Source organism: Pelodiscus sinensis, chromosome 14, assembly GCF_049634645.1.
Source record: "Pelodiscus sinensis isolate JC-2024 chromosome 14, ASM4963464v1, whole genome shotgun sequence".
In the NCBI taxonomy this organism is placed as follows: Eukaryota; Metazoa; Chordata; order Testudines; family Trionychidae; genus Pelodiscus; species Pelodiscus sinensis.
In genome coordinates this window covers 18,224,980-18,241,479 of record NC_134724.1, presented here as the reverse complement: position 1 = coordinate 18,241,479, position 16,500 = coordinate 18,224,980, and the positions used below count along the sequence as shown (strand labels likewise).

The 16,500-nt window shown below is 40.0% G+C and overlaps 1 long non-coding RNA gene across 2 annotated transcripts in view; it reads left to right on the top strand.

Annotated features, from left to right (window-relative positions):
* LOC106733083 (uncharacterized) overlaps positions 1–13,380 on the top strand; it is a 35,442-nt gene extending 22,062 nt beyond the window's left edge. For both annotated transcript variants that reach the window (XR_012895736.1, XR_001369337.3), the window contains 2 exons: positions 9,332–9,385; positions 10,400–13,380. This is a non-coding gene — a long non-coding RNA (uncharacterized LOC106733083). The remainder of the gene's footprint in view (positions 1–9,331; positions 9,386–10,399) is intronic.
* The last annotated feature ends 3,120 nt before the right edge of the window (positions 13,381–16,500 follow it).

The following is a 16,500-nucleotide window of genomic DNA, read 5'->3' as shown; positions in this document are numbered from 1 at the left end:
CTTTCAGTGCTACCTGGCCCATGCCACCCTAGGCTTCAGTGATATTTTAAAGGACTCCATCTGCTGCAGCGGTAGTTTCCTCAATTGCCGGGAACCCTGGTAGTCCAGGTGGAAATATCAGATAGGCCGGATCTGGTTCCTGGACCATGTTTTGACCCCCTCTACTTTAATATCTTGTGGGCTGTAATACTTCGGTCTAATTTTGGTTGTTGGGTTTAGTGTGCAGATGCTGGGTGTTATAGGTGGTCTGTGGTATATAGATGTTAGGCTAGATGGTCTGGTGTTTCTTTTTGTCCTTAAACTCTGACTCAAAAAATCCATCTCAGCTGCGGAGTGTTTACAATCCCTGGCTCACAATGATACAAAAACTATTCATACACTCTTAATACCATATGGCCTCCCAAAGATACTTCAAAATGTTGTCCTGTCTCTCACTCATTTTTTGTTTCCTGCCCCATAAGCTTAATTTTTTCTCAATCACTTGATTTTCTCATCAGGTTTCTCCAAGGAGGATGTCCTTCGGTATTTACTTTCACATAAGCAAAGGATACATTGGCCTTTCTTCATTTACTTTGAGGCATTTTGAAGCTGCCCATGCATATCTGTGAAATCTTTCAGCCACTGTGATGGACCAGACCGGGTCTGGGCACCGCTGAGGGCATCAGCTCAGGGTGAATTGCTCAAAACCAGGACTACTTATAGCCCTCAACTGGAGAGCTTTCTCAAATAGGCCATAAACCAGTCACGCAGAGCGCTTCAGCTGCCAATCTGGCCAGCAGGAAGCCTCATGAGCAAAACCCCTCAGATATTCCAGCTCTCCCTGTGCCACAATCAGTCCCAGGTCTTACACAGAGGTGAGAGGTTATAAAACCCGATCTCACCAACTCTGAACAGATCCTCCCGGTCCCAAATAACTAGCCACAGTCCCCGGTCAATTTAAACTTTAGATCTTACTCATGAGAGCACACCGAGCCAGTCCTTGAGAATCTAAAGGTTTATTAATAAAAGAAAGAAAAGGCTGAGAGTAAGATTGTTAAGGAGAATACATTACATACATCAACTACCAAGTTCTTGATGCAGGCACTTAGCAGAGATGTTACAAACTGCTAACTTAAATGTCTCTGGTGTACATCCTGTGTTAGGATGGGTCAGCAAGTCCTTCCCCGTTTCTGTCCCTAGCAAGGATGCCTCTGGAATCAGTAGCAAGATTGAAGACCAGATGGAGATGGCCTCATGGGATTTTTATATTCCTTGTGACTTCTAAGCTGGAGCTGGTCACATGATCAAATGGCCTATCTGTGTTTCACATGCAAGTAGTCATTATGCACTGACCAGTCTGCAGGTTTCCAGACACATTCCTCAGGTGTGAATTGGCTCCTCTGAGAGCCATTGTCTATGAAGCAAGGCTAATAAGCATAGCCATTTACTGAATAATCCTTTCTAACAATAGGTAGTCCATGCCCATTGCTCTCTCCTAGACAGAGAATATTTACAATACAAGAACAGAGCCCATATTCATTACTTCACATAAAAAAATTATACATGAGTATCATACATAGAAGAAGCAGAGCATAAGCTTTCATTGACACCTTGCATGGCCCACTTTGTGCAGAATTTGGGACATATGCCACCAGTGAGTGCAACAGTGATCTGTCTGCTCACTTTAAAATCCAATAACATGACAACCACTAAGCATGAACTATACATCATTGCTGTGCAGTGGAGTGGATTTCACCCAGCAGGGATGACCTGACTAAAGATGTCTTCATAAAAAGGTCTATATAACAACTTTTGCTCAGCTGCCTCTCTTCTTTCCTATGTGTATTTCATCTGTCATGCTGCAATGAGGAATGACTGTGAAAATTAATAGGATTTGATATTCGTTCCTGTGACTGGCACTGGAATAAACCTGGTTATAATGGTACAACTGCATCTACACTAGAGCTTTTACCAGCATAGTGGTCTATCAGTGAAAAATCACATCCCTAACTGATGTAGCTAGTAAAGCTTTTAGGGGCAGACCAACCCATAGATATAAGTGAACATAGCATCTTTTTGGAAACTACAACAATTGCTCCTATGGAAAATAATATTGGGAAAATAATTATGACTGCATATTCAAAAGTGATGTTGGGAACCCCTTTATAGGTACCATCCTCAAGACACCTTAAAGGGAGCTGATGTTCAGGATTGCAGGTGATATGCCCTTACTCAGAAATTGGGATCCTTTAAGAGTACCCAAAATTTGAAACAACCAAAATCTTTTGTGGTTTATGAATATTTGGGCTTTATGTAGTTTGCCTGTCTTTAATTGGGTGCATATTTTGCTCTCTGTGGTATGTGGTGGGAGGAAAAGTTAATTATGTAGTTTTGCTTTTCATTTTCCTCGCCAATACGTTCTGCTGCTCTCATTTGGAAACAGATCCAACAGCATATGACCAGAAAGATCTCTAATGGACTATCACCAAAGCTCTGTAAAATGTGTTTTTGGGACTTCTGTACTAGTCTAATCAAAGTGTTAGAAAACACAAGACATGGGTAATTCACATATATTACCCCACTCATTGACCAACACACTACTGTCCGTCATAGCTGCAAAAGGTCAGCTCCTCATCAGTATTTTTCATAGACAGTGCCTGATGCAGATGATAGTTTGAGATGCTTCAGAAATAGTGTGCCCTGAGATTTATTCAGCTCTTGATTTTAGATAAAAAGCAGATGTCAAGTAATGCACTTTTATGTAATCGCTACTCAAAAGCTATCCAGAAATGATGCAGCAATTCACAGTAAGAGCACAAGAAGGAAAGGAAAAATCAGTCAAGTTATAACATATGGGCCTCTCAGGTCTGTGCAATCTAAAGAGGAATATGGAAATTCCATTTTAAAAATTAGTACATGTTGCTTTGTCCTGTTACCTGTTCAGAGCTGGGTTTCAAGGTGATTTTATGAAGTTCTGGCGAGATGTGTAACACTGTCATCTTAGGATGTGTAGTAAGACATGTGCATGTATTTTGAATAAACATCTTAATGTTGAGATTATAATGTTATAGTATCTAATTACTGCAAAAGGCATTATTTTTTTCTGACATGACTTCCTATAAATTAACTAGCTGGAAATCTTTGTGCCATAGTTTTATTTTTTTCATAGATGCATCTGAGTTTGTTGCAGCACTGTAATATAATTAGATAATAGCTGGCAATAATATATTACCTAGTAATAAAAAAATCAAACTATTAATATTGTTACACTTAAAAAACACAATGACCTTCAACACATCAGACTTGACTTGAATTATTATTGTGTACACAGACCTCCCACCACTCTGTAAAGTGCAATGTGCCATTCCATTTATAGTAAAACTGCTTGAGACAAATTGTTCTTTTATGTACACAACTGTGCTATAATGCAGATTATGGAAGTAACAGTGCATAAATAAGCCCTGCTTTCTACTTCTCTTCATAATGTCATCCACTTTTGGAAACTACAGAATACTTTTGAAATGCTAAACCTGTAATTTATCTGTGAATCCTGGATCTTTCCTTTATCCTTTTATCAAATGGCTTTGCCGCAGCCCCAGTAACAGTGCACCATGATCAGAAAGATTTTATATCTGAAAGATTTTATCACCTTAATACCACACTAAATGGTTGAGCTAAGTTGCACTCTGGGTCTATGGATAATTAATAAAATATGAACTTAGCCCACACGCTAATATTGATTTCCCTGGAAAAGACTCAGTTGTTACTAGATAATGATGGTGCATATGGACAATAGATGACTTAAAAGACCCCCTTATCTCTTTAATCTTCACACTGCACTTTCAAGAAGTTCTCCAAATATACCTGTAGGTTCCCTATCTGATCAACTGTGTTATGTCTGTTATGTCTCTTTTTTTCAATTTTGAAAAATAGGTTGACTTTTTCTTGATATCTCACTGAGATAATATAGGTCAAGTTGTGTGACTTGGGGTGAGAGGCTCGGTTCAAACAAAGCAGAGATAAAGCCTCTGATAGTCAAAATCAAAATGTTTCCGTATGTATCTTGAAATAATAAAATCATGCTTTCATGATCTGAGAAACCGCGTGAACAAGCTCTTCTAAAAAGGGGGTTAGAGTATGCCTTAGCCATCCACCTGGGGCACAAGAAGACCAAGCCTTTCTGTACCTTTAGTTCAGAAACCTGTAGAAAAAGAAGCCTGCATAAGAATTGTGAGTGTCACTGTTACTTTCCATGTGCATAAGTGGCAGCTAGGGGCATGTAATAAAAATTCCCACTGTTGGCAAAAAAAATCAGATTTATATGGTTTCTCGGGAATGCAAAATATTTTTGAAGCTTTGCTTCAGAGTTAGGGCTGGCTTTTGTCAAGAAAATACAATACACATTTCCCCAGGTATAAATTGTCACTGTGCTGCCTAGAATCTGCCTTTCACAATGACTCAAAATCACAACTAGCTGTGGAAATCTAAGTTTTTACATGTGAATAAACATGAATTGAGAGGTAATTTCACAGAGCTCAAGTGTCAGCCCAGCCTCTCCATCTGAATCACCATCATTTCAAGTGCCAATTTCTACTCCTTTCTTATTCTTACTAAGTCCTTAATTCTTGATGAGTGCTATCACCAGGCCTCTGTACACTATAACCATCTTCTAGATAATTCCCACTCATCCAACAGACAAAAGCCTTCCTACTAGGTTATGAAGACAGGAAGGCACTATTTTCACATTTCCTTACTTCAGGGGAATCCCTCATGCAATTAACTCAAACCAAAATCAATGTGATTACTAACAAGCATGTAAAATATTTTTGTACTTTGTACATAAAATATTTTTAGGTCTATCCAAGTCATTTATAAATAGCATTCTACAAAATCACTGTAGCCCACATTAAGTGGATTAAAAGCTGCTTAATTGATAAATCACAGTATTGCAATCTCGTGGGGTGGCTGATGTGGGGTTTGTGGGGATCTGTTCTTGACCCAGTGCTATTCAGTGTCTTTATGCAGGAAGGAAATAGAAAGTAATTGCTGGTAAAATTTGCAATTGACATGAATATTGGTGGAATGATAAATAGCGACGGGGGTTACTGCAGCTAAACACAATAATCTAAATCGTTTGGTAAAACGGGCTCATTGGCAGAATGTGTTTTTAACACAGGCAAGTGCATAGTTCATACGTGTAGGAACAAAGAATGTAAGTCACACTTTGGAGGTGGGGTACTATATGGTGGAAAGCAGCAACTCTGGAAAGGACTTGAGGGGTCATAGTACGTAACCCATTGAATATGAGTTCCTAGTCTGATGCTGTAGTTAAAAGGGTCAGTGCAATTCTGGGATATATAAGCAGGGAAATATCAAATAGGAGTAAAGAGATGGTATTTGTAACACTTCCTGGGGGTACCTAGGGCTGAGAGACACCTTACTGCTATTTGCCTTTAACACGGGGAAACCTTCTTTGTGCCTGCTGGGGATCAGCTCCTTTACTTTCCCCACAGGCTACAAGGTTGCCACTTCTCTAGTTCCAGAAAACCGAACATCCTTGCCCTGCTCAATGCCCCACCAATTCCCTGAGGCCTCACCTCTGCTCAGTCCTTCCCCCACCTCTCTCCATTGCTTGCTCTTCCCCATTCTCCCTCACATGCTCATTTTCATTGCAAGGCTCACATGGGCATATTTATTGTTCTGATAGATGCATTGTGCTAAATCGGTGGTCACCAACCAGTAGATTGGGATCTACTGGCAAAGTTTGGAGTCTCTGGCAGGTGATCCTGACAAGTCTGGCTAGGAGGCGATCAAGTGCCAGCACTTCATCTGCCCCTTGCAGCACTACCATGCTGCTCCTTCCCTCTGCCTTGGAGCTGCCCCCAGTCCTTGGAGCTTCTTACTTGCTGCGCAGGGCACAGGAACAAGAGGAAGAGGGGGTGCTGATGTCAGGGTGCCCCTCCCTCCACCCTGAACCCCATCTCCACAGAGCAAGGGGGGGGGGGGGAAGGAGCTTAGGGTTGGAGAGACTTTGCTGGCTGGTTTTGGAAGCAGAGGTGAGCCTGCCTTAGTCCTCTGCACCACGACCCAGAAGCCACCTGTGGTAAGCAGTGCCCAGCTGAAGCCTGCATCCAAACCCCGGCCCCAGTCCTGAACCTCGCCTGCACCCGCACCCCAACCCCCTGCCCTATCCCTGAGTCCCCCTGCACCCAAATTCCCTCCCAGAACCTGAATCCTAACCACCACCCCCTGCTGCTCAACTACCTTAGCTCAGAATCCCTCCCACCCTCCAAATCCTTTAGCCCAAGATCAGAGTCCATATTCCCCTCCCCCTCACCCCAGCCTTCTGCCCTCAGCCTGATAAAAATGAGTGACGAGGAGGAGGGAGGAAGGATGGCGCAAGCAGGGGCAGGGTCTTGGAGAAGGAGTGCGAAGGAAGCAGGGCAAGCGTGTTTGGGTTTGAGGTAGATCCTGGATTTCACTTAAATTCAAAAAGTGATCTCATGCTTGAAAAGGTTGGAGACCACTGTGCTAAATTGCGGTTTGATTTGTTACAGGACACTGGAGCTGGCAACAATATAGTCAAAAAGGGTGTTTTTTTAAAAAAAAATATTTCATAAATATTTTCATCATTCTTTCCCTCCCTTCTTCCCAATTTTCATAACCAGCTCCATGTGTTTGTTCACAAAAGTTACTGTAATTTTATATGTGGATTTAGTACCACAGATTATCGCAGCTGCGATTGATCCATTGAAGGCCCACTGCTAAAATCCAAATACAAATCCATAGAGCACAAATATAGAAACGCATGCCTGTCCAGATACCTATATAAATAAATCTGTCAAAACTGATGCCCACATCTGCACGCAGATACACATATATGCATGAGTACACATCTAGCATGCACTAACACACATTATTCCACATTATTTAGTATTAGAGTGACTAGAGACTGAATGGTTTGAGAGATTCAAGTATTGGCAGAGTCCATATGTGGGAAAATAAGAAGTCTATATTGTGTAACCTACAAAAATGATAAAACCGTCATGTACATCATCGCAAACTAGTGCGTATATAATATGGTTCCATGTGTCAGTCTTTTCATCATTAAACAAATCATCCTAGAAAGGGAGGTTCACCTTCCTCTGCAGAATGTGGTACAGATCACTTTGTGGGCATATCCCACTTCATCTTTTCTTTGCCATTGCGGGAGGGGGCTCTGTTTGGTCCCTTCTATTCTCTTCCTGTGGCACAAAATAGTCTTTGTCTCCAGTGGGTTGTCCTGCTTGCTTTGGTGTAATTCTGTGGCTGTTGGGTTTCATGTGAGAGTGCTGGGTTGTGTCGGTGGCCTGTATGTACAGAAGGTCAGACTATCTGGCTTGATCTAAAAAATGTTCTGAAACTTTTCATATCAGTTTTAAAAGATCAACCTCTAATTTGTTCTACATGTATTCCAACAAATAGAAAAATGAGATTGCCTCTGTCTCTCTTAATTTTTTAAATAAAGTTACTGTAAAAATATCTTCATGTACATTGGTTATTAAAATAAATAAGTTGCTTCACTGAGCAAGTTACTGCTTAAACGTGAAAACACTGAATCACCCTAAAGTAGCACTAGCAAAGAGGGAAGTTATTTTGAAAACTTACCTTTAAATCAAGGTTCCATCCAGGGTCTCTATATTCTTTGGAAATGGATTGCGACAAGCACGTAACATATTCTGTTGTTGCAATTTCTTCACTACCACTGAACTGCAGCCATCCAATCAGATGGACCATTCGTATGACCCACTGCGGCCATTTTTATGTTTATCTCTGGGGTGGAAAGGAGCAACTCTTATTATTCACTGTATTCGGATAAAACATTTTGCACATGAAGTGACAAATATTGTATTCTATTGAAACTGTAGCAGGAAATATGGCAATGTTATTACTCAAAGACCAGGACATGAGGTTAGCACTTCTGTTGGGGAGATGGGAGGGAAGGTGGAGAAAGTGGTATGAGATCTCTCACTTCAAGTGGCAAAGGACCTCAGTTGTAAGTCTAATTTCAGACAGCATCTCCTGCAGCAATAGTCCCTTACAATGTGCTCTTGCACTGGTTCGGTACCATTTCAAAGGGAAGAGTGCCACCTACTGAATCATCAGCACCACTTCCTGCAGCACTTGGGTTTTCTATAGCATCATCCAAATCCAGAGTGGAATTCATATATACCAGACCTACTTAGTGTTTGAGATTTGAAGAGCTCAAAGCTCTGGGTGCATTGCTGCAAAATAAATGGCCATTACTGTACCATGGCACACAGATACATTAAGGAGGTAGGAATCCTTTATTCACGTGGGTATTGGAAGTTGTAATTCAAAAATACTAATTATAATATACTGCAATAAAAGTAAAATGAATAGCTCCCCATGTAGCATTAGTGTCATTTGCCCTGGATTTGAACCTTTCATTCCGATGCATATGAAAATACACTGCTATTAATGGTTTCCTCATAGACTTGCTAATAATTGAGGTAATATTTCACTTCTGTTACCACAAAAATTAGAAATCTTAAAAAATTAAAGTAATAAACCTCTTCTTGCTTCCATGTAAACACTCTAGTGTATTTCATAAGAGTCTCTCATGCAAAATATTTCACATAAGTATGGATGAAATTAAAAAAAACCTCATATATAGTTGTCCCATAAACTCTTCTGTTCATTCTAACATGGCTAAATATCATGACTTTCTTTATGGAATCTTTTCTAACAACTTTATCTGGCACAGTATGAAAGCAAACCTTCCTGTCTTTGCCATGTGTTTGCCCATCGAAACCCAAAATTGGACAACCTTTAATATTTCAGTAAAGTTAAATAAACCTCATACCTTGAAAACACTTGCTGAACCTCCATTAGAACCTCTGAATATATGTTCAAAATATATATCTTTTTATTTTTGCAGTGGTCCTCTGGCTGATACGAGTATATTAACTACATAAAATTAAACCAAGAATTTCCAGAATACCTGACCCTGTGCTGTATGAATAGTGTGTTGAAAAAGGATTATTGAAATGATTACAGTATGAACACCACATTTACTTACTGACTGAAAAATCACTTAGCGTATTCTTAAGTAGAGAACTACTTAGATTTTTTACCACAGCCTGACAAAGTCCTGCCCCATTTTTGACATTAGACACAATCTCCAGGCCTGGCTTGACAGCTAGGACTTTTTATCTCAAGTATAAACACATTTAGTTAACTCTGCAGTGAAGACATACCCTATATTTAATTCCTAGTAGGTTTAAAACTAATGGAATTTTAATATAAATTCTCCAGTGTAAACTAGGCTTTTCTCTTGATTTAACTTTAGGTTTAATACTTGGCTGAGAAGACTTGAATAGAAAATACCATGTGAGTAGTCCAGGTGAGGTCGTTGTTGAAAGCTTAATGTTGTCCAATTCATCTGATGAAGTGGGTTTTATCCATGAAAGCTCATGAGTCTATATTTTTTGTTAGTCTCTAAGGCAGGGGTGGGCAATAATTTTTAATAGGGGCCACACCAAGATTTTTGGAAAGTGGTTGAGGGCCACATTCTTCCATGATATTAGTGGAGGAAGTGCGGGGTCTGGGATGCAGTCTGGGTGCAGAAGGGAGCTTGGGGTAAGAGATTGGGGTGCAGGAGGGAGAGTGGTGTCTGGGAGGGAGCCTGGGTAAAGGAGGTGGTTTTGACCTGGGATGGGGGACTGGGGTGCAGGGGTTTGTGATGTGACCTAGGGCAGGAAGGAGTTGTGACCTGCAACAGGGGACTGGGATATAGGAAAGGGTGCAGGGGCTTTGGGGTACATAGTTTTCCCTGACCTCACACACTGTCTGGCAGATTTTGATGCATAACAAGCTCCAGGAAGACCTTCTTATTCCAATGAGGTGCGGTCCCCTTTACACTACATTTCTGGTTAAAAGGCACCAACTCTTAGATCCACATTACAGAGATCAATTCAACAAGGTGCTGAAGAACATGTTACTTCAATGAGAGTACTTACATGATTAAAGTTAGAGATGTGTATGGTACCTTACTGAGCTGAGGCCCAAAAGGATACCCTTGAATGAACAATAATTAGTAGAGAGGCTTGTCTCTAAATACTGATTGCTAGGTGAAATTCACTGTTAGGAGCTGATCCTACATGCAGAAGAAATTTAATAATCCTGGTTGAGATCTCTTCTACATATTTTCATCCTTTTCTCACATTTTGTTTACTCTCAAGATTATCTTTTCTATTTATCATAAATAAATATGCAGGATGCTAGAAGTGCCTTTATATGTCAGGCTTGTTATTGTATTCAGCAACAAACTGATGCTTTATTCTAGTTCATAGCAAATTGTCACTGAGAATAGTGTATAGAGCATTGAGTTTCATGTGTTTTCTTTGTTTCTTTGCAGAAAAATGATGTGACAGGTGCTTAGCCTCATTTTTCATGCTAGCTTTGCCATGCCATTTTCACCAGTAATGAAGGCAGCTGCCAGAGCTCGAGGAAGTCAGGCGAAAAATTCAGCTGGCAGGTAGACCCAGTCACTTTAAGAAACATAATCTTATGTTAGCAGATGGTAATTAAAAGGCAGAAGAAATAAAATTTTGTCTCCGTTTTCTGCACTGTTACATCAATTAAATCTGCAACTGAAATGCAAGCAGAAAATAACATTTATTTCCATGTGGCTACACAACATGATTGTATTAAAATCTACTTATTTATTTTGCAAAAATTATGGCAATTTTTAATCTAAGCAAAATAACTAATCATTTCCAAAGACAATCATAGAATTATAGGGCTGGAAGGAGCTCGAGAGATCATCAAGTCTAGTCCCCTGCACACATGGCAGGCCCAAGCATCATCTAGATCATCCCTGGCCGGTGTATGTCTAACCTGCTCTTAAAATCTCCAATGATGGAGATTCCACAATTTCCATTGGCAATTTATTGCAATACTTAACCACCCTGACAGTTAGGACGTTTTTGTTAATTCCAACTTAAACCTCCCATGCGTCAAGTTAAGCCCATTGCTTTTTGTCCTACCATCACAGGTTAAGGAGAATAACTTTTCTTCCTCCTCCTTGTAACACCCTTGTAGGTGGTACTTGAAAGCTGTTATTGTGTCCCCACTTAGGTAGTGTTATCTGGACCTTTAATAACTTTTGTTGCTTTTCTCTGGAATTTTTCCAGTTTGTCAACATCTTTCTGGAAATGTGGTACCCAGAACTGGACACAATACTATAACTGAGGCCTAATCAGCTCAGAGTAGAGTGGAAGAAATATTTCCCATGTCTTGCTCACAACACTCCTGTTAATGCATCTCACAATCATGTTTGTGGGTTTTTTGTTTTTTTGCAACAGTCACTGTTGACTCATATTTAGCTTGTGGTCCACTATGACCCCTAGATTCCTTTCAGCAGTGCTCCTTCCTAGACAATCACTTCCCATTCTGTATGTGTGAAACACTGTTCCTTCCTAAGTGGAGTACTTTGCATTTGTCCTTATTAAACGTAATCCTATTTACCTCAGACAATTTCTGCATTTTGTCCGGATCATTCTGAATTATGACCCTATCCTCCAAAGCAATTGCAACTCCTCCCAGGTTGGTATCATCTGCAAGCAGGTAAGCTGCTGGAGGGCTCATAATGCTTTGTTTATCTAAGTGTCCATAGTTACGGAACCTCACAGTGCCTGTTCGCTGCAGTTCGCCATTTCCAGTGAGGGGGAGGAAGCAGCAGCTTCAGACAATTAGACAAACAAAATATTGCAGGCCCACCAGCAGCTTACCCAGGCAGAGGCCTGCAACCCTACTTTGAAAACCACTGCTCTATGACAATCTAAATCCTTGATAAAGATAGTAATCAGAGCCAAACCCTGAACAGATCCCTGCAGAATCCCACTTGTTATGCCCTTATAGCACGACTGTGAACAATTGATAACTACTCTCTGAGAATGATTATTCAGCACGTTATGCACCCACCTTACCATAGCTCCATGTTTATATTTCTCTAGTTTGTTAAAGAATGCATAACTAAATATTAAATTTATAACTCATTATTAAATCTGCAGTCTTTAGACCTTGTGGCTGTGTCTAGACAGGCCAGTTTTTCTGGAAAATCAGCCGCTTTTCCGGAAAAACTTGCCAGCTGTCTACACTGGCCGCTTGAATTTCCGCAAAAGCACTGACTTCCTACTGTAAGAAATCAGTGCTTTTTGCGGAAATACTATGCTGCTCCCGTTCGGGCAAAAGTCCCTTTTGCACAAAACTTTAGACAGCTGAGATTTGTTTTCTGCAAAAAAGCCCCGATCACAAAAATGGCGATTGGGCCTTTTTTGCGCAAAAGCGCGTTTAGATTGGCCACGGACGATTTTCCGCAAAAAATGCTTTTGCAGAAAAGCGTCCGTGCCAATCTTGACGCGCTTTTCCGAAAATGCTTTTAACGGATAACTTTTCCGTTAAAAGCATTTCCAGAAAATCATGCCAGTCTAGACATAGCCTGTATGTCCTAGAGGTATCTAATAGCATTTCCTCAAGTATCAGAGGTAGCCATGTTAGTCTAGATCTGCAAAAGTGACAAGGAGTCCTGTGGTACCTTATAGACTAACAGATGTATTGGAGCATAAGCTTTCATGGGCAAAGACCCACTTCGTCAGATGCATATAGTAGAAATTTCCAGAGGTAGGTATAAATATGCAGGCTAGAGATAACGAGGTTAATTCAGTCAGGGAGGGTGAGGCCTACTTCTAGCAGCTGATGTGGAGGTGTGAACAACAAGAGAGGAAAAACTGCTTTTGTACTTGGCTAGCCATTCACAGTCTTTGTTTAATCCTAAACTGATGGTGTCAAATTTGCAGTGTCTAAACTCATCTTGCAGTAATCTCAGCAATTTTTAGTGAAGTGGAAAACTGCAACAGGTCTCAGGAGGCTCTTCCTGTTAAAAGAAGAGATCCAGAAACTTCAGAGATGAATCTGTTCACATCTGCTATAATTTGCTGGCAAGGGCAGTTATAATCTTGCAAGAAAGTAACTTTTTGATTTGGACAAGAATCCTGAGAGTTCTCTATTGTGTACATACCATTTAAAATATTTAGTGTTTAAAAGACAAAACTTAGTAATTCTTAACATGTATTTATCTTTATGAATGCAACTAGACTCATGAAAAACATGTGCATATCAAGAATCTTCAAATCAATTGAAGTGTGGAATAATTACATAATTAAAGCTTATTATGGTATTGATGAAACTGAAATGTTGTTGAAGTTATGTCACTCTTTCCATTACAAGCCCTAATTTGCAAGGGTTTATAAATCAATCATAAACATTCACACACATTCAAAATGTACCTTATAAAGTCTGGCTGGAATATATTTTCCAAAAACGCATTTGGTCACTTTAAAATTATGTATGTTTAAAGTGGGGGAAAGGTATTTGTGAGTTCAGATACTTATTTTGGGTTTCCACAACACAAACTAGATTTGGTTTTTGTGCCTTATGAAAAGTCTCTCTTAAAACAAATGAAAAAATATCAAGATATGTTTAATAAAAATTCATATATCTATGCATTTTGTATTCTGTGTTTGATGGATCGATTCCTGCTACAATAAAAGATAATAGAAGTTTATCTTTTGTTTTGAATAAGATTGGGATTTAGAATTAGTTTCACAAACATTTTTAAAGTAGTTTTTTAAAACATAATTGATGAACTGAAATGTAAATGATTGAGTAAGCAGATAGTTACATACCTGATCAATTGCTCATTTGTATTCTAGTCCTCTTGATAAATTAGATCTGAACTAAAATAAATGTATAACACATTGGATGATTGAGTTCATGTGTTGAAGAATGTACATCACTTTTGAACTAAAGATCACATTAATACCATGACTCTAAGTGATTAGAACCTTTAAATTTGAGAAATTCTATTTGGAAATTCATTCATGCCTCTCTGTTGAATGATCCACATTTTGTTGCAAAAAACAGAAAGTGACTAATACAATTAATGACTGTTAACAGTTAAAAAGGAAGGAACGTTTGCCACTTTTTTTTAGACATAAGTGGATAAAATTTCTGTGAACCAACAATGTGATCTCTGGTTTTGAGAGATGGACTGATATGGTGGATTCTGTTTGTGCAAAGTGCACAGAAAATAAATCTTTGAGGGCATTGAATTTCTTTGGAGGCACATTACCTGTAGATCACAAGCTTAATGTAGGATGGGGGTTAGCAGTGACTGAATGCATAGCCATCTTACAGATGTGATGGATGAAAAATGAGTCTGTGGTTTCTTTTCAGTTGGTCATGATGGATTCTCCATCATGGACAACTTTTAAATTGAGATTGGCTGTTTCTCTAAAAGATTTACTCTAGGAATTATTCTGGGGAACCTCTACAGCCTGGGCTATATAGGAGGTCAGACTAGATGCTCAGTGGTCCATTCTGGCCTTAGCCCCAATGTTGAACAGGTGTCATTGTCACAAAATAAGCCTTCCATCATGGTTGTCGTTAATCGTTCATGCCTGGAGACCAAGCAGTGAGTGGAGATAAAAATACTTCTTAGTCCTTGGTATGCTCCCTTCCATGTCAAAGTTGGGGTTTGTTAATAGAGTACTGTTTGGAAGCATATAGAGAGGACCTTGGTTTCCAGAGCTGCCAGCCTGTCCCAATCACAGCATGTACAAAAATGTCTTGACAACAGCTAGAACGTTCCCTTTTGATCGCAGAGCACAGGTGTGATGTGTGGCATGTCTCTCATAACTTATACCAATGTTCAAGCTTTGTAATTTAATTGCTCATGTAAGTGAGGGCCTTAGGGTGCTATCCATTGTTAGGTGCATTATCTGCAAAACCCTCTTCATTCCAGGCCTGGGTCTTCTGCAAGCAAAAATTACTATTTTTTCCCAAACTGTGTGCTTCTGAAGTAAAGACAGAGGCTCACTAGAACTTAGGGGAGAACTTAAGGTGAGATCACCAAACTTGGCTTCACCAGTGACCTAAGATAAGATTGAACCCGGGACTCTAAGGGTATGTCTCCACTACATGGCTCCGTCGACAGAGCCATGTAGATTAGGCTACCTGGCATAGGAAAATGAAGTGGCGATTTAAATAATGGCCTCTTCATTTGAATTTAAATGGCTGCCGCACTGTGCCGATCAGCTGTTTGTTGGCTCAATGCGCTAGTCTGGACGCTCCACGGTTGATATCAAAGGCATTTGTCGACCTCCCCGGTATGCCTCGTGGGATGAGGTTTACCGAGGAGGTCGATAAATGCCTTTCATGTTGACCGCGGAGCATTCAGACTAGCGTGCTGAGCTGACAAACAGCTGATTGGCACAGTGCGGCAGCCATTTAAATTTAAATGAAGCGGACATTATTTAAATCGCCGCTTCATTTTCCTACGCCGGATAGCATAATCTACATGCCTCTGTCTCCAGAGGCATGTAGTCTAGACAAACCCTAAAGGTGAAAGACCAAGGCATAACTCATCCTTCCAAATCTTAACTTGTAACTACCTAGCTTTTGTCATTACTTTAATGAGATCTAAATGTGTTTGTATTTAATAGCTTACACATGGAATAAAGGAATAAATGAGCCAAAGAAAATGTGAAAGAAAACTTCTATAACAGATCTGTTATATTGGGTTTCCCTTGATAATGCTTCTTACTATTTTCCCTTTCCTTTTACAGGCATTGTAATTTGGCATCTAGAAAGATATTCTTGCACTAATAAACCCTTCTCTTTCCTTAGACCCTAAGCATCTCATCTCTGATTTGCTCAGTGAATCATAGATAGGTATGGAAGCTAAGTATTTGACTCTCCGTACCTTCAAGTGAGTAACAGTGTATGGACGTCTGGGACAACTGAGGATATGTGGTAGTTCAGTGCTGTACAAGGTGAGAGAGCTTGCTGCCTTTGCATTCAAACCAGGGTCCTATGGGAGCTTACATCTGCTCATATTCTGAAATGGGCAAGAGTTGTTCAGAATGGGGTCTTCCAAAAATTAACCTAGGAACCCATTCTGTATATTTCATGCTGAGGAAGGAAACTGAAGAGTGGTTTGTTTAGTGTCTTCTTTTACCAACAAGCCAGGGAAGAATGAGAATGGGAAGCAAGAGATCTGGAAAATATGAAAAGTGAAATAGATCCAGGTAATATTTTTAAAAATAAGCCTAAGATTTTCAAAAGTGATTAGTGGTTTTGTGTGACTTGGATTTTGGGTGTTCACACTGAGAGTTAAGTGGGCCTGCTGCTCCAGAAAGTGCAGAGTTACTGCCCTCTTAAAAAATCATGCCTCTTTAAAATGTCTCCTGTATTCCTCCCACCCACCCACCCCAAAAAAACCCCCACTAGTCACTTTTGAAAATCAGGCATAGGTATTTACAAACCATGGGGACTCTTGGTAAATATTACCAGAAAGCCCTTTCTCCACCGATAGCTTCTTAAAGACAGAAATGATTGGTACAGTGCGCTGGTGGTAAAGGGAATGTACTTGATAAATCAATTCAAAGGACTGAG